Source organism: Mustela erminea, chromosome 2 (assembly GCF_009829155.1).
Source record: "Mustela erminea isolate mMusErm1 chromosome 2, mMusErm1.Pri, whole genome shotgun sequence".
Classification (NCBI taxonomy): domain Eukaryota; kingdom Metazoa; phylum Chordata; class Mammalia; order Carnivora; family Mustelidae; genus Mustela; species Mustela erminea.
In genome coordinates, this window is record NC_045615.1 from 111,231,591 (window position 1) to 111,258,056 (window position 26,466).

The window sequence follows — 26,466 nt, forward strand, 5'->3', positions numbered from 1 at the left end:
AGCTTTTTCATTTTCTGAGTTTTTTCAGAGTACAGTGTCAACATGATTCAGTTATTGGGTGTATAAAGCTTTTGCTTTATAATAAACCATCTCAACAATTAGTGGTTTAAAATGGAAGCCATTTCTTTATCTCACAATTGTGTCAGTTGGCAGTTTGGATTGGGCTTAGCTGGGTGATTTAAATTGGAGTTCATGTATGTGTCACTGGTCAGTTAATAGGTTGTCTGGGAGCTGGTTGTTCCAGGAAAGACCTAAGGTATGATGGGTGGTCTCTGCTGAATGTGCTTTCCATATATTCTAGTGTAGTCTTTACATGATGGTGACAGTGGACCCAAGGGCATCAGAGAGGGCAGGCCACAAGACATAAGCAGTTTTCAGATCTCTTCCTTTGTCATGTGCTTGGTTGTCTTAAAGGCCAAAGCAAGTCCCATGGTCAAGCTCCGAATGAGAGAGAGAGAGAGAGAGAGAGAGAGAGAGTGTGTGTGTGTGTGTGTGTGTGTGTGTAGAGAGGAAGCTACTAAGCACAGAGATATAGTGAGGTGTAAGCAGATCAGGCCTATCACTGTAAATAAGCCATCAGAGTAACATAGTAGAAAGATTATTTGTCTAACTTATTGTAGACCAACATTTTACCCAGTGGATTCTAAGAAGTAGTGGTTCAGAGAATATCTACATGGTTTTGGAATAGGAGTTCTGGGGTTAAATACATTGGAGCAAAGTTGGATTAAGCAGAGAGAAAGAGGTTTCTTTATTACAGGACTTCTTACAGTCATTAACATGCTAAGTGTCACTGGGACTCTTCAAAAGTAGATGCAGAATTTCAAAAACTTACTTGACTTTCTATTCCCCCCATCTGCCATGGATCTTCTTTAGGGATGCATGGTCTTCAAAATGCATTAAAAATGCTGCTATAAACAAATTATAAGATTCTTGACTAGCCTTTTGTTTTCTTTTTCTTGCTTTTGACAAAGGCCTTAAACTGTATAACCTTAGTGTATTCACTACATTTTCTTTCTTTTTTTTCTAAAGTTTTTATTTAAATTCCAGTTCGTTATCATACAGTTTCGGGTGTACAATATAGTGATTCAGCAGTTCCAGATAGCACCTGGTGCTCTTCACAAGTGCCCTCCTTGATTCCCATCACTTATTTAACCCATTTCCCCAAGGCACCTCCCTTCTGGTAACCATCAGTTTGTTCTCTATAGGTAAGAGTTTGTTTCTTGGTTTGCCTCACTTTCTTTTTTCCCTTTGCTCACTTTTTTGTTTCTTAAATTCCACATATGAGTGAAACCATTTGTCTTTCTTTGACTGACTTATTTTGCTTGGCATGATATCCTGTAGCTCCGTCCATATGGTTGCAAATGGCAGGATTTCATTCTTTTTGATGGCTGTTTAATATTCACGCACGTGTGTGTGTGTGTGTGTGTGTGTGTGTATCACCTGTTCTTTATCCATTCATCAGCTGATGGACACTTGGGCGGGTTCCATAATTTGGCTATTGTAGATAATGCTGCTATAAACAATCAGGATGCATATATACCTTTCAGTTAGTATTTTTGTATTCTTTGGGTAAAGCTGGATTGTAGGGTAGTTTCATATTTAAGTTTTTGAGGCACTTCCATAATGTTTTCCAGAGTGGCTGCACCAGTTTGGGTTCCCACCAACAGTGTAAGAGGGTTCCCCTTTCTCCACAGTCTTGCTAACACGTGTTGTTTCTTGTGTTGTTGATTTTAGCCATTCTGACAGGTGTAAGGTGATATCTCATTGTAGTCTTGATTTGTATTTCCCTGATGATCAGTGATGTTGAGCATCTTTTCATGTTTCTGTTGGCCATCTGTATGTCTTCTTTGGAAAAATGATTATTCATGCCCATTTTTAAATTGGAATTTTTTTGGATGTTGGGTTTTATAAGTGCTGTATGTATTTTGGATACTAACCTTTTATCAAATATGTCAGTTACAAATATCTTCTCCAATTCCTTAAGTTGCTTTTTAGCTTCTTTGTGCAGAAGCCTTTTATGTTGATGAAGTCCCAATAGTTTATTTTTGCTCTTGTTTCCCCTTGCCTCTGGAGGCATATCTAGAAAGAAGTTGCTGTAGCCAGTGTAAAAGAGATTGCTGCCTGTTTTCTCCTCTAGGATTCTTATGGTGTCAGGTTTTACTTTTAGGTCTTTAACCCATTTTGGAATTTATTTTTCTGTTTGGTGTAAGAAAGTGGTCCAGTTTCATTCTTTTGCATGTTGCTGTCTAGTTTTCCCAACACCATTTGTTGAAGAGACTTTTTTCTCCCCCATTGGATATTCCTTCCTGCTTTGTTGAAGATTCATTGATCATGTAGTTAGGAGTTCAATTCTGGGTTTTCTCTTCTATTCCATTGATCTATGTGTCTGTTTTTGCTCCAGTATCATACTATCTTGACTACTACAGCTTTGCAGTATAACTTGAAGTTATATTACAAAGAATTTTAATTCTTTGTGATGCCTCCAGAATTGTGATGCCTCCAGCTTTTCTTTTCTTTTCCAAGGTTGCTTTGGCTCTTCAGGGTCTTTTGTGGTTCCATACAAATTTTAGGATTGTTTATTCTGGTTCTGTGAAAAATGCTGGTGGCATTTTATATGGATTGCATTAAACATATAGATTTCTTTGGATAATATAGAACTTTAATAATATTTATTCTTCTAATCCATGAGCATGGAATATTTTTCCATTTCTTTGTGTCACCTTCAGTTTGTTTCATCAGTGTTTTATAGTTTTCAGAGTCTAGGTATTTTACTTTTTTAGTTATGTTTATTCTTATGTATCTTATTGGTTTTGGTGCAATTATAAATGAGATTGATTTCTTAATTTCTGTTTTGCTGTCTCATTATTGGTGTATAGAAATGCAACAGATTTTTGTATGTTGATTTTATAGCTAGCAGTTTTTTGGTGCAGTCTTTCAGATTTTCTGTTTAGAGTATCACATGATCTGGAAATAGTGAAAGTTTTACTTTTTCATAACCAATTCAAATGCCTTTTATTTCTTTTCATTGTCTGATTGCTGTGGCTAGGACTTCCAGTACTATGTTGAATAACAGTAGTGAGAGTAGACATCCCTCTCTTGTTCCTGACCATAGAGGGAAAGCTCTTAGTTTTTTCTCATCAAGGATGATAATAACTGTGTGTTTTTCATATGTGGCCTTTATTATGTTGAAGTATGTTTCCTCTAAACCTACTTTGTTGAGGATTTTTTTTCATGAATGGATGCTGTGTTTGGTCAAATGCTTTTTCTCCATCTATTGCAATGATCATGTGGTTGTTATCCTTTCTTTTATTAATGTGATGTGTCATGTATATTCTAACACTTTTCTCCTGTTTTCAACTAGAAGGAGTCATGATTCAGGAGTCAATGATCTACGCGTTTAACCTTTGGGAAGAATTGACAGTATGTTTTCCATCACTTAATTCAGCATAGAGATAGTTTATTCCAGCAGAGATGAAACAGGGAGAAAGATCTGTTTCTGAGATTTCTATTTAATTCTTGAGCTAGTAGCCTCTCCACTGTGTGACTCTGAGAAAGTTTTTGGACTGCTCTGAGATTCAATTGACTATGACAGTATTTAGCTTTCAGGGTTCTGAGTATTTGATAAGTAATGTGAGTAAATTTTTCCATCATGGTCATTGGAATATAGTAGATACTTAATACCTGATAGAGTTTGCTATTGAGGAAGGATTCCTGCGTTTGAGGAAGGGATGGCAAAAGCATGGGACCTTCTTAAGGATTGGGGTTCAGCCTTGAGCTCTGATGTTGCAGGATTATTGCAGAGAGATTCTCTTTCTAGCCCTTAGGCAGACCAAAGCTTGCTTTCACCCCAGGGCCTTCGAACTTGGTGTACCTTCTTCTGGTTGAGGTGATGCTCTTTCCAAGGTGTATGGCCTTTGTGTATGGCCTCATTGTCATTTAAGTCATTGCAAAAGTTGGCTCTTCAGCCCATCCCTGACCACACTAACTAAAGAAACCCTTTCTTTAATTTCTCCCTCCCTAGTTCACATTCTGTTACCCAAATGCTTTATTTTTCTTATAACACTTAGCACTTTCTGATATGACTATATGCATTTTTTGTTTATGTTGTTTATCATCTGCCCCTGTTCAGCCAGAAATTAATCTGTGTGACAGTAGGGATGTTCTATGCCATGGCCTAGAGCATGGTCTGGCCCATAGCAGCAGCTCAGCAGATATTTGGGCTTGGACATGGAATAAGAAGAGGCCAGGCAGGAAGTTCATCTTGTGGACTTGGCAGTGAAGGTGTCACAAAGGGCAACCCCAGAGTTTAGCTCTCCTCCATGTGACTCTGGACTTTATTGCTGGAGCCTGACCACACTTAGCCTCTCTGGCTGATGAATACACATCATGTTACTCTGAGTGTCAGCTTAGGACCTGGAGCAGGCAGACATCTCTAAGCAGAGGTCACAGGCACATTCCTATTCCGACCCAGAGACAGCATAGAGCGGGGAGAAGAGGAAGTGGAGGAATTCCCTACCTTTCCCCAGCCAGCCCTGTCTGTTTCATGGCTCTGTGTTTTTGCTCAGAAAAACCATTTTCTTTACTTTTCAAGGTGGAGCAAGCCCCTGGTTACCTTTTAGTACTCAGTTCAAGCATAATGAGTCTTTCTTGATTTCCCCTCCCAGAGACAGAAGTAGCTCTTCTCATCCATGTTCTCCCACATTCTGCACTTACTTCCCTTACCTGTAACCATACTGCCCATTGGTGTGTAAATAGCTGTAGAGGGTGTCTGTATTTTTTATCTGGCCAGCATCCATTTCTCTTTTGTTTTGTAAGATATGCCTTGAAATTTTAGTTCATGTTGTCAGTTCATGTGGTTTAAGGGGTGCTGACCACCTACCCTGCTTGGCAAGGAGTAGAGGATAACTGGCCCATTGGCAATGCTGTCTCCTTAACCACAGTGATTGCTTCAAAAGATGCAGTCTGATGGCTCAAACCCGGAACTTTTCCTGGCATTATTGGAAAAGACACTCTCCCTTTCTACTAGTTTTTCCAAACCAGTAGACTCCAAGCTTGGCATGGCTAGAGGTGATTTGTCACCAAAAGTGTAGAAATTGAGTTAACAGAAACCAACATGGGAGAAAGCAGAATTTTTGATGAAGAGAGATAGAGCTTTGTTGGATATCTTAATATCTGACTCCAGAAGTGCCTGAAATAACTGGGTTTTCCAAAGACATCTTCTATTGTTTACGTCAGTGTGGGTAGAAATTAGCCTGTTTTGTAATCAGTGCCCTGGCTTTTCCCCCACCACTAGAATGGGAGCTCCTCCACAGCTGGGATTGTCTCCTAACTCATCTTGAAGGATATAATGAGTTAGTGAATGTGATAGGTAGGAAACTGGTTACATCTTTAATGGCAAACTCAGCATTTGGGATTTTTGTCTTTCTGGTTTTCTCAACCAATTCACTGTGTCCTGGTCTCATGCCAGCAACTGGAAGTGTTTATTTAAAATGTTTCTTTAAAATGTCCATTAACTTGTTTTACTGTCATCTGATTCTCTTTGTGCTGAGGTGCAGGAGAAACAAATTCCCTTTAATTGAGGGTTCCTGTTATGAGGATTTGCATTATTGCTTGGTTTTAACAAACAGGATATTACAGAAACTGGTGATTAATGTGATGGGAATGAGCGAACATGCTACATGAGTCATTACATTAGACCCAACATGTTTAATGGTCTGTTATGCTGAGCAGAGAGCAACAAGGATCCTGCTGGGGGAAAGACAAGGCAGAAAGCTCAGAGACTAATTGTTTTCCAAATTGTCTAACTTATAAAGCTGTCACCATTTTCCAAACTATAAATGAAACACCCAAGTCTGAGGAATTTCTTGTCTCCCTTCAGTCAGTGAATGTGGAACTTAAGTTGACCTGTGTTGTTGAGAAATGTCCTAAAGTGATATGGTGAAAGTAGTGGTGGTCAACTCTTATCACCAGATCAAGTCAGTAATACACTATTATATGCTTTCATAGCTAGAAAGTAGACAAGTAAGAGAGACCCACTTCATAAAGTCATAATTAAAACATGTTGGGCTTGTTAAAATGTTTATTTTTAATGGGGGAAGATGCTAATCAAAGTACAGAGGCATTGGACTGGGAGTCAGGAGTCTTGGGTCCAGTACTGGTTCAGCTTCTGTTTGGATGAGCCACTTGAGCAAGACAGTTAGCATCTTGAGCCTTAGTTTTCTCATCCACCTAAAGCCTTAGTACTTTATACAGTGGAGTGATGGTGAATACTGAGAAAGGATTTGTGCAAGGCAAGCAATGGAAAATGTCAGGAAACTTGGTTATCAAATATGGTATTATTGATGATACTACAAGTCACATGAGATGCTGAAAATCATGAAAATGTGTTCTAAGGTATTTTCCAGGAATGTAATAAAATTTCTCTTCACTCCTATCCTTGGCACCTCCAATCCATTCTTCACATTAAAGTCAGAGTGACCTTTTAAAAATATATAAATAATTTCCCCTATTTTACAATGATATCATGCAACAAGTGGCCCAGCTAGATCTCAAACACAGATTGGTCTGATATTAGAGCCTTGTGTTAAATAAATTCACTAAAGTACCTCCTGGATTGGTGGGGACTTTGCTATAGATGGAGAATAAAAATTCCATGTAAGTGTATGTATAAAATTACATATAAGTCATATACATAATTATAGATACAACTTTTGTAAGGTAATTGGATGGAGTTTTATATTTTACACTTAAGCATTTTCTGAGAATATAAATTCTTCAGGGGGTATAAATATACTTTCCTACCTAAACAAACAAAATATCTGTATATAAATCTGATGATTCACTCTCAATGCTTAATGGACTCCATTGAATTCCCATTGCTGTTAGAACTAGAGTCAATATTCTCAGCATGACTAACATGCATCTATACCATCTGCCCATTTTTACATCTCCCTCCTCATCTCACATCTCTCTTTTCCTGTCTGAGTTCTGTGCACACTGCCTTCTTTCAGGAGCTCATTGCACTGTGCTCCTACTCATATCAGATCCTTTGCACTTGCTGTTCCTTTAGCCTGGAATGCTCTTCCCTTTCTACTTGTTAACTCTCACCTTAGGTGGTAGGCTGAATTATGACTTCTCCCCTACCCACAAAGATATCCGTGTCCTAATCTCCAGAAGCTGTGACTATGTTATCTTACATGGTAAAAAGAACTTTACAGATGTGACTAAAGATGGTGAGATGGAGAGATTATTCTGAATTGTGCAGGAGCTCCCAGGGCAATCACAATTGTCCTTATAATAGTGAAGAAGGTGAACCATAGTTGTAGGAGATGTGACTGTGGAGATAAGAAGTTGGAGGGAATATAAGACATGTTATCATAGCACGAGGCAGATCTGCCAGTGGAACATTTGGGGTGGGCATCTGTACCTTTCTTGAGAGTGCAGCCAATTACAGAAAGTTTATTACAGAAAAAAGACTCAAGGGGAGCTCTGATGTTTGTTTGAAGAGGTGGGGACAGAGAATTTTCAAAGTGGCAGAGTCAGCACAGGCATACATTCCTGAGGGAAAAGCTGGAAAGAACGCAGAATTCTGAGGTGTACAAATGGAGATGGTTGAGGTTGGAGAAGAAATCAACGGCCTGATGAGCACTGTAGTGATTTAGGTCAGTAATAGTCCATGAAAGGATTTTACACAGGGGAGAGAAATGATGAGATTTGAACTGTAGTGGACATATGGGAGAAAGGGAAAGAGTGGCCGGTTCAGTATTTGGCAGTGGGAAGACTGTGGTCCGAAAAGGGAAGTGACAATGAGAATGAGGTCAAATTGATAGATCTGAGTGATCTTTAGGAGGTAGCTTCAATAAGATTTGAACTAACAGGATGTAGGGAGAGAGGGAGCCAAATATATCTCTTAAGTTATTTACTTGGAAAACTGAGAGGCAGGTGGTGATGCCTTTCAGTGAGATAAGGAACAGGAAAGGAGGGATGCACTGAAAAGAAAGGTCATCTACTCAAAATATCTGCATCAACAGGTACTTTTTAAAAAAAAATTCATTTTTTATAAACATATAATATATTTTTATCCCCAGGGGTACAGGTCTGTGAATTGCCAGGTTTACACACTTCACAGCACTCACCAAAGCACATACCCTCCCCAATGTCCATAACCCCACCCCCCTTCTCCCAACACCCCTCCCCCCAGCAACCCTCAGTTTGTTTTGTGAGATTAAGAGTCACTTATGGTTTGTCTCCCTCCCAATCCCATCTTGTTTCATTTATTCTTCTCCTACCCCCTTAAGCCCCCATGTCGTATCACCACTTCCTCATATCAGGGAGATTATATGATAGTTGTCTTTCTCCGCTTGACTTATTTCACTAAGCATGATACCCTCTAGTTCATCCACGTCATCGCAAATGGCAAGATTTCTTTTCTTTTGATGGCTGCATGGTATTCCATTGTGTATATATACCACATTTTCTTTATCCACTCATCTGTTGATGGACATCTAGGTTCTTTCCATAGTTTAGCTATTGTGGACATTCCTGCTATAAACATTCTGGTGCACGTGCCCCTTGAGATCACTACATTTGTATCTTTAGGGTAAATACCCAGTAGTGCAATTGCCGGATCATAGGGTAGTTCTATTTTCAACATTTTGAGGAACCTCCATGCTGTTTTCCAGAGTGGTTGCACCAGCTTGCATTCCCACCAACAGTGTAGGAGGGTTCCCCTTTCTCCACATCCTCGCCAGCATCTGTCATTTCCTGACTTGTTAATTTTAGCCATTCTGACTGGTGTGAGGTGATATCTCATTGTGGTTTTGATTTGTATTTCCCTGATGCCGAGTGATATGGAGCACTCTTTCATGTGTCTGTTGGCCATCTGGATGTCTTCTTTGCAGAAATGTCTGTTCATGTCCTCTGCCCATTTCTTGATTGGATTATTTGTTCTTTGGGTGTTGAGCTTGCTAAGTTCTTTATAGATTTTGAACACGAGTCCTTTATCTGATATGCCATTTGCAAATATCTTCTCCCATTCTGTCAGTTGTTTTTTGGTTTTGTTAACTGTTTCCTTTGATGTGCAAAAGCTTTTGATCTTGATGAAATCCCAATAGTTCATTTTTGCCCTTGCTTCCCTTGTCTTTGGTTATGTTCCTAGGAAGATGTTGCTGTGGCTGAGGTCGAAGAGGTTGCTGCCTGTGTTCTCCTCAAGGATTTTGATGGATTCCTTTCTCACATTGAAGTCCTTCATCCATTTTGAGTCTATTTTCATGTGTGATGTAAGGAAATGATCCAATTTCATTTTTCTGCATATGGCTGTCCAATTTTCCCAACAACATTTATTGAAGAGGCTGTCTTTTTTCCATTGGACATTCTTTCCTGCTTTGTCGAAGATTAGTTGACCATAGAGTTGAGGGTCTATTTCTGGGCTTTCTATTCTGTTCCACTGATCTATGTGTCTGTTTTTGTGCCAGTACCATGGTGTCTTGATGATGACAGCTTTGTAATAGATCTTGAAGTCCGGAATTGTGATGCCACCAACTTTGGCTTTCTTTTTCAATATTCTTTTGGATATTCAAGGTCTTTTCTGGTTCCATATAACTTTTAGGATTATTTGTTCCATTTCTTTGAAAAAGATGGATGGTACTTTGATAGGAATTGCATTAAATGTGTAGATTGCTTTAGGTAGCATAGACATTTTCACAATATGTATTCTTCCAATCCAGGAGCATGGAACATTTTTCCATTTCTTTGTGTCTTCCTCAATTTCTTTCATGAGTACTTTATAGTTTTCTGAGTATAGATTCTGTGCCTCTTTGGTTAGGTTTATTCCTAGGTATCTTATGGTTTTGGGTGCAATTGTAAATGGGATTGACTCCTTAATTTCTCTTTCTTCTGTCGTGTTGTTGGTGTAGAGAAATGCAACTGATTTCTGTGCATTGATTTCATATCCTGACACTTTACTGAATTCCTGTACAAGTTCTAGCAGTTTTGGAGTGGAGTCTTTTGGGTTTTCCATATATAGTATCATATCATCTTCGAAGAGTGATAGTTTGACTTCTTCTTTGCTGATTTGGATGCCTTTATTTTCCTTTTGTCTGATTGCTCAGGCTAGGATTTCTAGTACTATATTGAATAGCAGTGGTGATAATGGACATCCCTGCCGTGTTCCTGACCTCAGCGGAAAAACTTTCAGTTTTTCTCCATTGAGAATGATATTTGCAGTGGGTTTTTCATAGATGCCTTTGATGATATTGAGGTATGTGCCCTCTATCCCCGCACTTTGAAGAGTTTTGATCAGGAAGGGATGCTGTACTTTGTCAAAGGCTTTTTCAGCATCTATTGAGAGTATCATATGGTTCTTGTTCTTTCTTTTATTGATGTGTTGTCTCACATTGATTGATTTGCGGATGTTGAACCAACCTTGCAGTCCTGGAATAAATTCCACTTGGTCATGGTGAATCATCCTTTTAATGTACTGTTGAATCCTATTGGCTAGTATTTTGGTGAGAATTTTCGCATCTGTATTCATCAAGGATATTGGTCTATAGCTCTCTTTTTTGATGGGATCCTTGTCTGGTTTTGGGATCAAGGTGATGCTGGCCTCATAAAATGAGTTTGGAAGTTTTCCTTCCATTTCTATTTTTTGGAACAGTTTCAGGAGAATAGGAATTAGTTCTTGTTTAAATGTTTGGTAGAGGGTGTCTGGGTGGCTCAGTGGGTTACGCCGCTGCCTTCAGCTCAGGTCGTGATCTCAGGGTCCTGGGATCAAGTCCTGCATTGGGCTCTCTGCTCGGCAGGGAGCCTGATTCCCTTCCTTTCTCTCTGCCTGCCTCTCTGCTTACCTGTGATCTCTCTCTGTCAATTAAATACATACAATCTTTAAAAAAAAAATGATTGGTAGAATTTCCCTGGGAAGCCGTCTGGCCCTGGGCATTTGTTTGTTTGGAGATTTTTGATGACTGTTTCAATCTCCTTACTGGTTATGGGTCTGTTCAAGCTTTGTATTTCTTCCTGGTTCAGTTGTGGTAGTTTATATGTCTCTAGGAATGCATCCATTTCTTCCAGATTGTCAAATTTGTTGGCATAGAGTTGCTTATAGTATGTTCTAATAATTGTCTGTATTTCTTTGGTGTTAGCTGTGATCTCTCCTCTTTCATTCATGATTTTATTTATTTGGGTCCTTTCTCTTTTCTTTTTGATAAGTCTGGCCAGGGGTTTATCAATCTTATTAATTCTTTCAAAGAACCAGCTCCTAGTTTTGTTGATTTGTTCTATTGGTTTTTGGTTTCTATTTCATTGATTTCTATTCTGATCTTTATGATTTCTCTTCTCCTGCTGGGTTTAGGGTTTCTTTCTTGTTCTTTCTCCAGCTCCTTTAGGTGTAGGGTTAGGTTGTGTACCTGAGACCTTTCTTGTTTCTTGAGAAAGGCTTGTACCACTATATATTTTCCTCTCAGGACTGCCTTTGTTGTGTCCCACAGATTTTGAACCATTGTATTTTCATTATCATTTGTTTCCATAATTTTTTTCAATTCTTCTTTAATTTCCTGGTTGACCCATTCATTCTTTAGAAGGATGCTGTTTAGTCTCCATGTATTTGTGTTCTTTCCAAACTTCCTCTTGTGGTTGAGCTCTAGCTTCAGAGCATTGTGGTCTGAAAATATGCAGGGAATGATCCCAATCTTTTGATACTGGTTGAGTCCTGATTTAGGACTGAGGATGTGATTTCTTCTGGAGAATGTTCCATGTGCACTAGAGAAGAATGTGTATTCTGTTGCTTTGGGATGAAATGTTCTGAATATATCTGTGATGTCCATCTGGTCTAGTATGTCATTTAAGGCCTTTATTTCCTTGTTGATCTTTTGCTTGAATGATCTGTCAATTTCAGTGAGGGGGGAGTGTTAAAGTTCCCTACTATTATTGTATTATTGTCAATGTATTTCTTTGATTTTGTTATTAATTGATTTATATAGTTGGCTGCTCTCACGTTGGGGGCATAGACATTTAAAATTGTAAGATCTTCTTGTTGGACAGACCCTTTGAGTATGATATAGTGTCCTTCCTCATCTCTTATTATAGTCTTTGGCTTAAAATCTAATTGATCTGATATAAGGATTGCCACTCCTGCTTTCTTCTGATGTCCATTAGCATGGCAACTTCTTTTCCACTCCCTCACTTTAAATCTGGAGGTGTCTTTGGGTCTAAAATGAGTTTCTTGTAGGCAACATATAGATGGGTTTTGTTTTTTTATCCATTCTGATACTCTGTGTCTTTTGATTGGGGCATTTAGCCCATTAACATTCAGGGTAACTATTGAGAGATATGAATTTAGTGCCATTGTATTGCCTATAAGGTGACTGTTACTGTATATTGTCTCTGTTCCTTTCTGATCTACCACTTGTAGGCTCTGTCTTTGCTTAGAGGACCCCTTTCAATATTTCCTGTAGAGCTGGTTTGGTGTTTGCAAATTCTTTCAGTTATTGTATGTCCTGGAAGCTTTTAATCTCTCCTATTTTCAATGATAGCCTAGCTGGATATAGTATTCTTGGCTGCATGTTTTTCTCGTTTAGTGCTCTGAATATATCATGCCAGCTCTTTCTGGCCTGCCAGGTCTCTGTGGATAAGTCTTCTGCCAATCTAATATTTTTACCATTGTATGTTACAGACTTCTTTTTCTCGACTGCTTTCAGGATTTTCTCTTTGTCACTGAGACTTGTAAATTTTATTATTAGGTGACGGGGTGTGGGCCTCTTCTTATTGATTTGGAGGGGCGTTCCCTGCACCTCCTGAATTTTGATGCTTGTTCCCTTTGCCATATTGGGGAAATTCTGCCCAATAATTCTCTCCAGTATACCTTCTGCCCCCGTGTCTTTCTTCTTCTTCTGGAATCCCAATTATTCTAATGTTGTTTCATCTTATGATGTCACTTATCTCTGGAATTCTCCCCTCGTGGTCCAGTAGCTGTTTGTCCCTCTTTTGCTCAGCTTCTTTATTCTCTGTCATTTGGTCTTCTATATCACTAATTCTTTCTTCTGCCTCATTTATCCTAGCAGTGAGAACGTCCATTTTTTATTGCACCTCATTAATAGCTTTTTTGATTTCAACTTGGTTAGATTTTAGTTCTTTTATTTCTCCAGAAAGGGCTTTTATATCTTCCGAGAGGGTTTCTCTAATATCTTCCATGCCTTTTTTGAGCCCAGCTAGAACCTTGAGAATTGTCATTCTGAACTCTAGATCTGATATATTACCAATGTCTGTATTGATTAGGTTCCTAGCCTTCGGTACTGCCTCTTGGTGTTGTTTTTTTTTTTTTTTTGGTGAATTTTTCCGCCTTGTTATTTTGTCCAGATAAGAGTATATGAAGGAGCAAGTAAAATACTAAAAGGGTGGCAACAACCCCAGGAAAATATGCTTTAACCAAATCAGAAGAGATCCAAAATCGTGAGGGGGGAGAAAGGGGATAAAAAGAGGTTCAAAAAGAAAGAAAGAAAAAACAAAACAAAACAAAAAACAAAACAAAACAAAGAAAAAGAAAAAAAATTAAAAAAGAAAACGAATAAAGAAAAGTATAAAAAGAAAAAAAATATATATATTAAGTAAACTAGTTAAAAAATATTAAAAAAGAAAAGGATAAAAGTTAAAAAAGTTTTAGCAGAAGAAAAGAAAAAAAATGAAAAAGAAAAAAAAATTAATTAACTGCAAGACTAAAGAATCATAGGGAGAAAGCCATGAGTTCCGTGCTTTGCTTTCTCCTCCTCTGGAATTCTGCTGCTCTCCTTGGTATTGAAACTGCACTCCTTGGTAGGTGAACTGGGTTTGGCTGGATTTCTTCTTGATCTTTTGGGGGAGGGGCCTGTTGTAGTGATTCTCAAGTGTCTTTGCCCCAGTCGGAATTGCACCACCCTTACCAGGGGCTGGGCTGGGTAATCCACTTGGGTTTGCTTTCAGGAGCTTTTGTTCCCTGAGCGCTTTCCGTAGAGTTTCGGAGGACGGGAATACAAATGGCGGCCTCCTGGTCTCTGGCCCGGAGGAGCCAAGAGCCCGGGGCCCCACTCCTCAGTGTGCCCACAGAGAACAGCGCCCAGTAACTCCTGTCTGACTGACCTCTGGCTGCGCTCCGAGCTCACCAAGCCTACGACCCATTCAAGGTAACCCCAAGCTCTGAGCTCACTGTTGGCTCTGTCTCTGTAGCCGGCTTTCTCGTTCTAATACCTGTAAGCTCTGCGACACTTAGACACCCCTGATCCTTCTGTGACCCTGCGGGACCTGAGGCCACGCTGACCCCGCGTGGGCTTCACCCCAGTTTAGCCTCTGGAGTGATGTCCCTCAGCGGAACAGACTTTTAAAAGTCCTGATTTTGTGCTCCATTGCTCCGCCGCTTGCCGGGAGCCGGCCTCTCCCACTGTAGTCTATCTTCCTGTCGCTTTGGATTCACTTTTCTGCCAGTCCTACCTTTCAGAAAGTGGTTGTTTTTCTGTTTCTAGAATTGCTGTTCTTCTTCTCTTCGATCTGTCAATGGATTTGTAGGTGTTTGCAATCTTAAGATAAGCTATCTAGCTGATCTCCTGCTAGCTGAAGTAGTCTCAGCCTGCTACTTCTCCGCCATCTTGACTCCTCCGCACCCAGTAGGTACTTTTTAAGAGGCTGTGAATTCAGCTTTAAGATCAACTAGCTAACCTGGATGGTAGTTTGTAGAAGAGATTCTTGGTTGTGAATATGATCTGGAGGAGTTAGTCTCAGAGGAATCTAAGACAGTCCACATCTAGGAAGATTAAATAGAATTGAGATAAATACAGAGCTATGTATTTAAGTTCCCAAATTTACCTGCACAGTGTAGGATCAAGGAGCTATAATTTCCCAGTACATACAAAACACAAGCCCTGCAATGTTATATGATCTCTATAATGCTAAAGTGAACTTTGGTAGCAGTACTGGAGACATAACATTGAAAATGAACAAGATATCTCTATTATACCATGAGCTACTCAGTCAACTTTCATAGTAGTGTACTCGGTTTTGGATGCCACAGGTGAACAATAACATGGATGACCTTGAGAATATTCATAGGAGAGTCTCAAGGATGATGAAGCAATTTAAAGCCATTGATAAGGGAGTCTTTTCTAGAAACTGGGATGTTTGCTGAGAGGAGACACTTTGTGTGTGGTTGTGGAAGTACTGGGGAAGATAAATAATACTATACAAAGGCTGTCCTGTGGAGGAAGGATTAATCTGACTCAAGGGGCAGAAGTGGGATTAATGAAAGTAGTTGAGGAGGTCAAAGGATTGAGAAGCTTTGTGTTGAATGGTTATGTGTGGAAGTTTTGCGATATGTATTGAATAGTGTAGCAGAGTTCCACTGCACATAAAGGAAGACCATTGAAATAATTAGTATTGCCAGAAGTGAAGCAGGCTACCTCAACTCAATATCCCTGGAAGTTCATAAGTGTAAGTTTTATGTTTAGTATCCAAAGGCTTACTGGACTAAATGAGTTGACATCTCTTTTATCCTTGAAGGCCACTAATTATGTTAAGGATGAGGGCCTGGGTGTACCAGTCTGGTCAGACAGGGGTTCTCAGGACGAGGAGAAGGGGTGTGGGAATAGCAATGGCTGTCAATTCCCAGCATTTATAACTGCTGTCTGTCTTGTCTTTTCTAGAAACTAAGGGGGAGTGAAGGATTCAAGTGGCCATGAGTGTATCTGCTTGCCATCTGTAATTGGGCTGAACAAGCTATGACCATGTGTTGAATAGTTGTATGGGAGAAAGGAAGATAGAGCAGTATAGCCTGGAGTAAGCGGTCCCAGGATGAACTTGATTGATCCCTGTCATTATTTAAAATAATGTAATATTCTTGAATCTCAGTGATTAAAAGGACCTTAGAGGTCAGCTTCCTCGGCAACTTCTAATTCAGACTCAAATGGGAGCAACAATGGTTTCTCAGAGGTAGAAGCTCCTGAAATTGGTATGATTGAATAGTCTCAAATTTAAAAAATAATATTATGTTTTAGATAAAATTTAAATAAGTAGAGGACTATTTTAAAGTCAGTCAGAAATTGTCCTACCACTCCTGTGGTGTGAAATACATGACAGCATATGTAGATGCAGTCCCTTTATGCCTGGTAATACTAAACATGTGTATCTCTAAATGTATTTATTTGATTTGTGTGAATTTCCCTTGATTTCTGACAACTCCTTCAAATAATATTTTGCTAGTAGGAACTGAGGAGGGGATATAGAGGTTTCTCTCCTTTCTGGACCATGGAAACCACACATTGTTCTACAAAAGACAGAATTGAGTTCATTGTCTTCTGCTAAACTGATCAGCCATTTCTTTCTGAGAGCTGTCACGGTGACATATTTCCCCTCATTTATACTGGAAAGTGGGGCATTTGCTTGTAAGACAGGGTGAAAACAATCTCTCTGGCATTTCAAAAAAGGTGGAAAATGAACCAACCTCCCTTCCTCCCTCCCTCCCATCTCTCACCCTCCCTTCTTCCTGCTTTTTGACAGTTTGCATGTAGGTAAAGAATATTGCAGCGGTAGGGAGGCTAATTAAAACCAATTATAGCCTGACTGACCTGTCACCACAATCAAATTACCAAAAGAATAGTGTAGCATATTTAGAAAACAGTTTCTCCTAGAGCATGCATGCCTGATTTGGTCACATTTTATTTCAGGGATCTCAGTACAATAATCACTTAGCTGTGACACCAGTTGTCCCTCATTTCTTATGTGTTTATTTTTCTATAGTAGGATCCTGTTCTTAGAAAAATCTAGAAAAGGAGTGAAGAAGGCAAAAAGAAAATGGGATGGTAGAGAGGGAAGTCAAAGTTGCCTTCTGTTTATTGGAATAGCATAGATTTTTGTAAAGCCTACCTTTGATTGTTATTTTTTTTTATGTGGTTCCCAGAGTCTTCCCACTCATTAGCATAGCATGGGGGAAGCCTTGTTGTCCCTTTGGAAACTGTTTCTCTAGCTTTGTTTCTCTGGCCACATAATTCACTCTAGGCACATCAGTATCATCTCTGTACTAGTATATAAAAATTCTTCAAATCAGTTAGAATAGTTCTCTTTCATTCTTCTTGGTTGTTGTGTACTATTCTATGAGATAAATGTATCAAAGCTTATTCAGTTACTCCCTTTTAGTGGGTATTCAACTTCCATTTTTGTCACTACAAACAAAACTAAAGGAAACATCCTCCTACATATATCATTATGCATTTGTGGGTTTTTTTTGTGTGTGTAGACATTTTTTAATTTAAGTATAGTTGACATACAATATTGTGTGAGTTACAGGTTTACAGCATAGTGATTCAACATTTATTAGCATTACAAAGAGATCACCATATAAATCTAGTACCATCTGTCACCAAAAAATATTATTACAATATTATTAAGTATATTTGCAATGCTGTAGGTGCTCCCATGTATCTTATTTATTTTATGGCTGGAGGTTTATACCTTTAAATTCCCTTCCCCTATTTTTCCCAGATACTCCTCCTCCCAATAACCACCAGATTGTTCTCTGTATCCATGAGTCTGTTTCTGTTTTATTTTGTTTATTGTTTTTAGATTCCAAACATATGTGACATCATATGGTATTTGTCTTTCTCTGACTTATTTCACTTATTAAATACCCTCTAGATCCATCCATATTGCCACAAGTGAAAAGATTTCATCCATTTTTTGGGGGGTTGAGTAATGTTTCATTGTGTGTGTGTGTATGTGTGTGTATACCATGTCTTCATTTTTAAAATTAACATATAATGTATTATTTGCCCCAGGGGTACAAGCCTGTGAATCATCAGGTTTACACATTTCATATCACTCACCATAGCACATACCCTCTCCAATGCCCAATGTCCATAACCCAGCCACCCTATCCCTACCCCCCACCGCCCAGCAATCCTCAGTTTGTTTACTGAGATTAAGAGTCTCTTAGTATTTGTCTTCCTCCTGATCCCATCTTGTTTCATTTTTTCCCTCCCTAACCCCCACGACCACCTGTCCTGCCTCTGAAATTCCTATCAGGGAGATCATATGATAATTGTCTTTCTCTGATTGACTTATTTTGCTTAGCATGATACCCTCTAGTTCCATCCATGTCATTGCAAATAGCAAGATTTTGTTCCTTTTGATGGCTGCATAGTATTCATATATATACATATATATATGTATATACATATATATATAGGCACATCTTCTTTATCGATTTATCTGTTAATGGACATCTACGTTCTTTCCATAGTTTAGCTATTGTAGACATTGCTGCTATAAACATTCAGGTACACATGCCCCTTCGGATCACTACATTTGATCTTTAGGGTAAATACCCAGTGGTGCAATTGCTGGATGGTAAGGGAACTCCATTTTCAACTTTTTGAGAAACCTCCAAACATTACAGAGTTGCTGTACCAGCTTGCATTCCCACCAACAGTGTAGGAGGGCTCCCCTTTCTCCTCATCCTTGCCAACATCTGTCATTTTCTGACTGGTTAATTTGAGCCATTCTGACTGTGTGAGGTGGTATCTCACTGTGGTTTTGATTTGTATTTCCCTGATACCGAGAGATGTTGAGTACTTTTTCACGTGTCTCTTGGCCATCTGGATGTCTTCTTTGCAGAAATGTCTGTTCATGTCCTCTGCCCATTTCTTGATTGGATTATTTGTTCTTTGGGTGTTGAGTTTGAGAAGTTCTTTATGGATTTTGGATTCTAGCGCTTTATCTGATATGTCATTTGTGACTATCTTCTCCCATTCTGTCAGTTGTCTTTTGGTTTTGGACTGTTCCCATTGCTGTACAAAAGTTTTGATCTTGACGATCAAAATCAAGATCAAAAGTTTTGATCTTGATGATCTTGATGATCCCAATATTTCATTTCTGCCCCTGCTTCTCTTGCCTCTGGTGATGTTTCTAAGAAGAAGTTGCTATGGCTGAGGTCGAAGAGGTTGCTACCTGGTTCTCAAGAATTTTGATGGATTCCTGTCTCAAATTGAGGTCTTTCATCCATTTTGAGTCTGTTTTTGTGTGTGATGTAAAGAAATGGTCCAGTTTTATTCTTCTGCATGTGGCAGTCCAATTTTCCCAACACCATTTGTTGAAAAGACTTTTTTCCATTAGACATTCTTTCCTGCTTTGTCAAAGATTAGCTGACCACAGAGTGGAGGGTCTATTTCTGGGCTCTCTATTCTGTTCCATTGATCTATGTGTCTGTTTCTGTACCAGTACCATACTGTCTTGATGATGACAGCTTTTTAATAGAGCTTGAAGTCTGGAATTGTGATGCCAACAACTTTGGCTTTCTTTTTTAACATTCCTCTGGCTATTTGGGGTCTTTTCTGGTTCCATATAAATTTTAGGATTATTTGTTCCATTTCTTTGAAAAAAGTTGATGGTATTTTGAAGGGGATTGCATTAAATGTGTACAATGCTTTAGGTGGCAGAGACATTTTCACAATATTTGTTCTTCCAGTCTATGAGCATGGAACATTTTTCCATTTCTTTGTGTCTTCCTCAATTTCTCTCATGAGTACTTTATAGTTTTCTGAGTATAGATTCTTTGACTCTTTGGTTAAGTTTATTTCTAGGTATCTTATGGTTTTGGGTGCAATTGTAAATGGGATTGACTCCTTAATTTCTCTTTCCTTTGTCTTGCTGTTGGTGTATAGAAATGCAACTGACTTCTGTGCATTGATTCTATATCCTGACACTTTACTGAATTCCTGTATGAGTTCTAGCACTTTTAGGGTGGAATATTTTGGGTTTTCCATATAAAGTATCACATCATTTGCAAAGAGTGAGAGTTTGACTTCTTTGCCAATTTGGATGCCTTTAATTTCTTCTTGTTGTCTGATTGCTGAGGCTAGGACTTCTAGTACTATGTTGAGTAGCAGTGGTGGTGGTGGACATCCCTACCATGTTCCTGACCTTAGGGGAAAAGCTCACAGTTTCTCCCCACTAAGAATGATATTTGCTGTGGGTTTTTCTTAGATGGCTTTGATGATATTGAGGTATGTACCCTCTATGCCTACACCGCGAAGAGTTTTGATCAAGAAAGGATGCTGTACTTTGTCATAAGCTCTCTCAGCATCTATAGAGAGTATCATGATTCTTGTTCATTCTTTTATTAATGTATTCTATCGCATTGATTGATTTGTGGATGTTGAACCAACCTTGCAGCTGAGGAATAAATCACACTTGGTCATGGTGAATAATGCTTTTAATGTACTGTTGGATCCCATTGGCTAGGATTTTGGTGAGAATTTTCACATCTATGTTCATCAAGGATATTGGTCTGTAATTCTCCTTTTTGGTGGGGTCTTTGTGTGGTTTTGGGATCAAAGTAATGCTGGCCTCATAAAATTAGTTTGGAAATTTCCCTTCCATTTCTATTTTTTGGAACATTTCCAGGAGAATAGGTATTAAGTCTTCTTTAAATGCTTGGTAGAATTCCCCTGGGACGCCATCTGGGCCTGGGCTCTTGTATATTGGGGGATTTTTGATTTCTGGTTCAATCTCCTAAGTAGTTATGGGTCTGTTCAGGTTTTCTATTTCTTCCTGGTTCAGTTTTGGTAGTTTATATGTCTCCAGAAAAACATCCGTTTCTTCCAGATTGTCAAATTTTCTGATGTATAGTTGCTTAGAATATGTTCTTATAATTGTATTTCTCTGGTGTTGGTTGTGATCTCTCCTCCTTCAGTCATGATTTTATTAATTTGGGTCCTTTCTCTTTTCTTTTTGGTAAGTCCAGCCAGGGTTTTATCAGTCTTATTAATTCTTTCAATGAACCAACTCCTAATTCTGCTTATTTGTTCTACTCTTCTTTTGGTTTCTATGTCATTGATTTCTGCTCTGATCTTTATGATTTCTCTTCTCCTGCTGGGTTCAGTCTTTCTTTGCTGTTCTTTCTCCACTGTTCTTTCTCCAGTCCTTTAGGTGTAGGGTTAGGTTGTATACTTGAGACCTTTCTTGTTTCTTGAGAACGGCTTGTATCAATATACTTTCCTCACTGGATTGTCTTTGTTATGTCCCAAATTGAACAGTTGTGTTTTCATTTCATTTGTTTCCATGAATTTTTAAAATTCTTCTTTAATTTCCTGGTTGACCCATTCATTCTTTAGTTGGATGCTCTTTGGCCTCCCTGTATTTGAGTTATTTCCAACTTTCCTCTTGTGACTGAGTTCTAGTTTCAGAGCATTGTGGTCTGAAAATATGCAGGGAATGATCTCAGTCACAAAACCTGATTTGTGACCCAGGATGTGATCTCTTCTGGAGAATGTTCCATGTGCACTAGAGAAGGATGTGTATTCTGTTGCTTAGGGATGGAATGTTCTGAGTATATCTGTGATGTCCATCTGGTCCAGTGTGTCATTTAATGCCTTTATTTCCTTGTTGATCTTTTGCCTAGATGATATGTCCATTTCAGTGCAGGGGGTGTTAAAGTCCCCTACTTTTATCGTATTATTGTTGATGTGTTTCTTTGATTTTGTTATTAATTGGTTCATATAGTTGGCTGCTTCCATGTTAGCAGTGTAGAAATTTAAAATTGTTAAATCTTCCTGTTGGACACACCCTTTTAGTATGATATAGTGTCCTTCCTCATCTGTTATTATAGTGTTTGGCCTAAAATCTAATTTATCTGATGTAAGGATTGCCACCTCAGCTTTCTTTTGATGTCTGTTAGCATGGTAAATTGTTTTCTACCCCATCACTTTAAATCTGGAGGTATCATGGGGTGTAAAATGAGTTTCTTACAGACAGCAGATCGATGGGTCTTGTTTTTTTTTATCCATTCTGATACCCTGTGTCTTTTGATTGGCATAATTACTCCATTTACATTCAGAGTAAGTATTGAAAGATATGAATTTAGTGCTGTTGTATTGCTTGTAAGGTGACTGTTACTGTATATTGTCTCTGTTCCTTTCTGTTCTGTTACTTTTAGGATCTCTCTTTGCTTAGAGGACCCCTTTCAATATTTCCTATAGGTATGGTTTGGTGTTTACAAATGCTTTTAGTTTTTGTTTGTCCTGGAAGCTTTTTATCTCTCCTTCTATTTTCAGTGATAGCCAAGCTGGATATAGTATTCTCGGCTGCATATTTTTCTTTTAGTGCTCTGAATATATCATGCCAGTCCTTTCTGCCCTGCCAGGTCTCTGTGGATAGGTCTGCTGCCAATCTAATATTTATAACGTTGTATGTGACAGATCTCTTGTCCTAAGTTGCTCTCAGGATTTTCTCTTTGTCACTGAGACTTGTAATTTTCACTATTAGATGATGGGGTATGGGCCTATTTTATTGATTTTGAGGCAGGTTCTCTGCACCTCCTGACTTTGATGCTTGTTCCCTTTGCCATATTAGGGAAATTTTCTACTGTAATTTGCTCCAATATACCTTCTGCCTCTCTCTCTCTTTCTTTTTCTTCTGGGACCCCAGTTATTCTAATATATGTTCATCTTACAGTGTCACTTATCTCTCGAATTCTGCCATCGGGGTCCAGTAGTTGCTTGTCCCTCTTTTGCTCAGCTTCTTTATTCTCCATCATTTGGTATTCTATATCACTAACTCTGTCTCCTGCCTCATTTATCCTAGGGGTAAGTTCCTCCATTTTTTATTGCACCTCATTAGTTACTTTTTTGACTTCAACTTCGATAGATTTTAGTTCTTTTATTTCTTCAGGAAGGGATTTTATTTCTCCAGAAAGGGAATCTCTAATATCTTCCATGCTTTTCTTGAGCCCAGGTAGCAGCATGATAATCATCATACTAAACTCTAGTTCTGAGATATTACTAATGTCCATATTGATTAGGTCCTTAACCATCGGTACTGCCTCTTTTTTTTTTTTTTTTCTTGTGATGAGTTTCTGCCTTCTCATTTTATCCAGGTAAGAATAGATGAATGAGAGAACAAAATACTAAAAGGGTAGCAATTACCCCAGAAAAATACACACAAACCAAATAAGAAGACAGCCAAAACCAGGGGGAGGAGAAAGGGGGAGAAAAAGACTATATATATTTATATTTATATTTATATTTATATTAATATCTATATCTATATTAGGGTTGCAAATAGAACAGAGGTACATGTTTGATTTTGGGTGTATTATGGTCTCTTAGAAGAGACTACCTTCCAAAATTTTAAAGAAAGAAAAACTTATGTATATAGAAAAATAAGATTAAACATGATGAAGGGATGGAATATAACTATAAAGATGAAAATTTAAAAAGTTTATGAAAAAGGAATTGATAATATAAGAGGTTGGTTGAAGAAAGAAAGAAGGAAGAATGTGATCAGGCTGGAAACGAGAACAAAACTATGCACTAGATTTAGGGTATATTTTTATCTTTTAGAAGAAATTATATCCCACAATTTTATTTTATTTTATTTTATTTTTCGGATTTTAATATTCCTATTATTTATTTATTTTTAAAATAAAACATTTAAAAAAATTTTTATAAACATATAATATGTTTTTATCCCCAGGGGTACAGGTCTATGAATTGCCAGGTTTACACACTTCACAGCACTCACCTTAGCACATACCATCCCCAATGTCCATAACCCCACCCCCCTCTCCCAACCCCCTCCCCCCAACAAACCTCAGTTTGTTTTGTGAGATTACGAGTCACTTATAGTTTCTCTCCCTCCCACTCCCATCTTGTTTCATTTATTCTTCTCCTACTCCCTTAACCCCCCATATTGCATCTCCACTTCCTCATATCAGGGAGATCATATGATAGTTGTCTTTCTCTGATTGACTTATTGCGCTAAACATGATACCCTCTAGTTCCATCCACATTGTCGCAAATGGCAAGATTTCATTTCTTTTGATGGCTGCAAAGTATTCCATTGTGTATATATACCACATCTTCTTTATCCATTCATCTGTTGATGGACATCTAGGTTCTTTCCATAGTTTGGCTATTGTAGACATTGCTGCTATAAACATTTGGGTGCACATGCCCCTTTGGATCACTACATTTGTATCTTTACGGTAAATACCCAGTAGTACAATCGCTGGGTCATAGGGTAGCTTTATTTTCAACCTTTTGAGGAACCTCCATGCTGTTTTCCAGAGTGGTTGCACCAGCTTGCATTCCCACCAACAGTGTAGGAGGGTTCCCCTTTCTCCACATCCTCGCCAGCATCTGTCATTTCCTGACTTATTAATTTTAGCCATTCTGACTGGTGTGAGGTGATATCTCATTGTGGTTATTGACTTGTATTTCCCTGATGCTGAGTGATATGGAGCACTTTTTCATGTGTCTGTTGGCCATCTGGATGTCTTGCAGAAATGTCTGTTCATGTCCTCTGCCCATTACTTGATTGGATTATTTGTTCTTTGGGTGTTGAGTTTGCTAAGTTCTTTATAGATTTTGGATACTAGTCCTTTATCTGCTATGTCATTTGCAAATATCTTCTCCCATTCTGTCAGTTGTCTTTTGGTTTTGTTAACTGTTTCTTTTGATGTGCAAAAGCTTTTGATCTTGATGAAATCCCAATAGTTCATTTTTGCCCTTGCTTCCCTTGCCTTTGGTTATGTTCCTAGGAAGATGTTGCTGTGGCTGAGGTCGAAGAGGATACTGCCTGTGTTCTCCTCAAGGATTTTGATGGATTCCTTTCTCACATTGAGGTCTTTCATTCATTTTGAGTCTATTTTCATGTGTGGTGTAAGGAAATGGTCCAATTTCATTTTTCTGCATGTGGCTGTCCAATTTTGCCAACAGCGTTTATTGAAGAGGCTGTCTTTTTTCCACTGGACATTCTTTCCTGCTTTGTCGAAGATTAGTTGACCATAGAATTGAGGGTCTATTTCTGGGCTTTCTATTCTGTTCCACTGATCTATGTGTCTGTTTTTGTGCCAGTACCATGGTGTCTTGATGATGACAGCTTTGTAATAGATCTTGAAGTCCGGAATTGTGATGCCACCAACTTTGGCTTTCTTTTTCAATATTCCTTTGGATATTCGAGGTCTTTTCTGGTTCCATATAAATTTTAGGATTATTTGTTCCATTTCTTTGAAAAAGATGGATGGTACTTTGATAGGAATTGCATTAAATGTGTAGATTGCTTTAGGTAGCATAGACATTTTCACAATATTTATTCTTCCAAACCAGGAGCATGGAACATTTTTCCATTTCTTTGTGTCTTCCTCAATTTCTTTCATGAGTACTTTATAGTTTTCTGAGTATAGATTCTGTGTCTCTTTGGTTAGGTTTATTCCTAGGTATGTTATTGTTTTGGGTGCAATTGTAAATGGGATTTACTCCTTAATTTCTCTTTCTTCTGTCGTGTTGTTGGTGTAGATAAATGCAACTGATTTCTGTGCATTGATTTCATATTCTGACACTTTACTGAATTCCTGTACAAGTTCTAGCAGTTTTGGAGTGGAGTCTTTTGGGTTTTCCACATATAGTATCATATCATCTGCGCAGAGTGATAGTTTGACTTCTTCTTTGCTGATTTGGATGCCTTTATTTTCCTTTTGTTGTCTGAGTGCTGAGGCTAGGACTTCTAGTACTATGTTGAATAGCAGTGGTGATAATGGACATCCCTGCCATGTTCCTGACCTTAGCAGAAAAGCTTTCAGTTTTTCTCCATTGAGAATGATATTTGCGGTGGGTTTTTCATAAATGGCTTTGATAGTATTGAGGTATGTGCCCTCTATCCCTATACTTTGAAGAGTTTTGATCAGGAATGGATGCTGCACTTTGTCAAATGCTTTTTCAGCATCTATTGAGAGTATCATATGGTTCTTGTTCTTTCTTTTATTGATGTGTTGTCTCACATTGATTGATTTGCAGATGTTGAACCAACCTTGCAGCCCTGGAATAAATCCCACTTGGTCGTGATGAATCATCCTTTTAATGTACTGTTGAATCCTATTGGCTAGTATTTTGGAGAGAATTTTCACACCTGTGTTCATCAAGGATATTGTCTGTAGTTCTCTTTTTTGATGGAATCTTTGTCTGGTTTTGGGATCAAGGTGATGCTGGCCTCATAAAATGAGTTTGAAAGTTTTCCTTCCATTTCTATTTTTTGGAACAGTTTCAGGAGAATAGGAATTAGTTCCTCTTTCAATATTTGGTAGAATTCCCCCAGAAATCCTTCCGGCCCTGGGCTTTTGTTTGTTTGGAGATTTTTGATGACTGTTTCAATTTCCTTACTGTTGTGGGTCTGTTCAGGTTTTCTATTTATTTCTGGTTTAGTTGTGGTAGTTTATATGTCCCTAGGAATCCATCCATTTCTTCCAGATTGTCAAATTTGTTGGCATAGAGTTGCTCATAGTATGTTCTAATAATTGTCTGTATTTCTTTGGTGTTAGTTGTGATCTCTCCTCTTTCATTCATGATTTTATTTATTTGGGCCCTTTATGTTTTCTTTTTGGTAAGTCTGGCCAGGGGTTTAACAATCTTATTAATTCTTTCAAAGACCCAGCTCCTAGTTTCGTTGATTTGTTCTATTGTT

At 38.4% G+C, this 26,466-nt stretch overlaps 1 long non-coding RNA gene across 1 annotated transcript; it reads left to right on the top strand.

Moving 5' to 3' along the window:
- Nucleotides 1-2,349: 2,349 nt before the first annotated feature.
- Nucleotides 2,350-19,299, top strand: LOC116583700. The gene is made up of 3 exons (XR_004282844.1): nucleotides 2,350-2,433; nucleotides 7,218-7,219; nucleotides 19,264-19,299. It is a non-coding gene; the product is annotated as an uncharacterized LOC116583700 (long non-coding RNA).
- The last annotated feature ends 7,167 nt before the right edge of the window (nucleotides 19,300-26,466 follow it).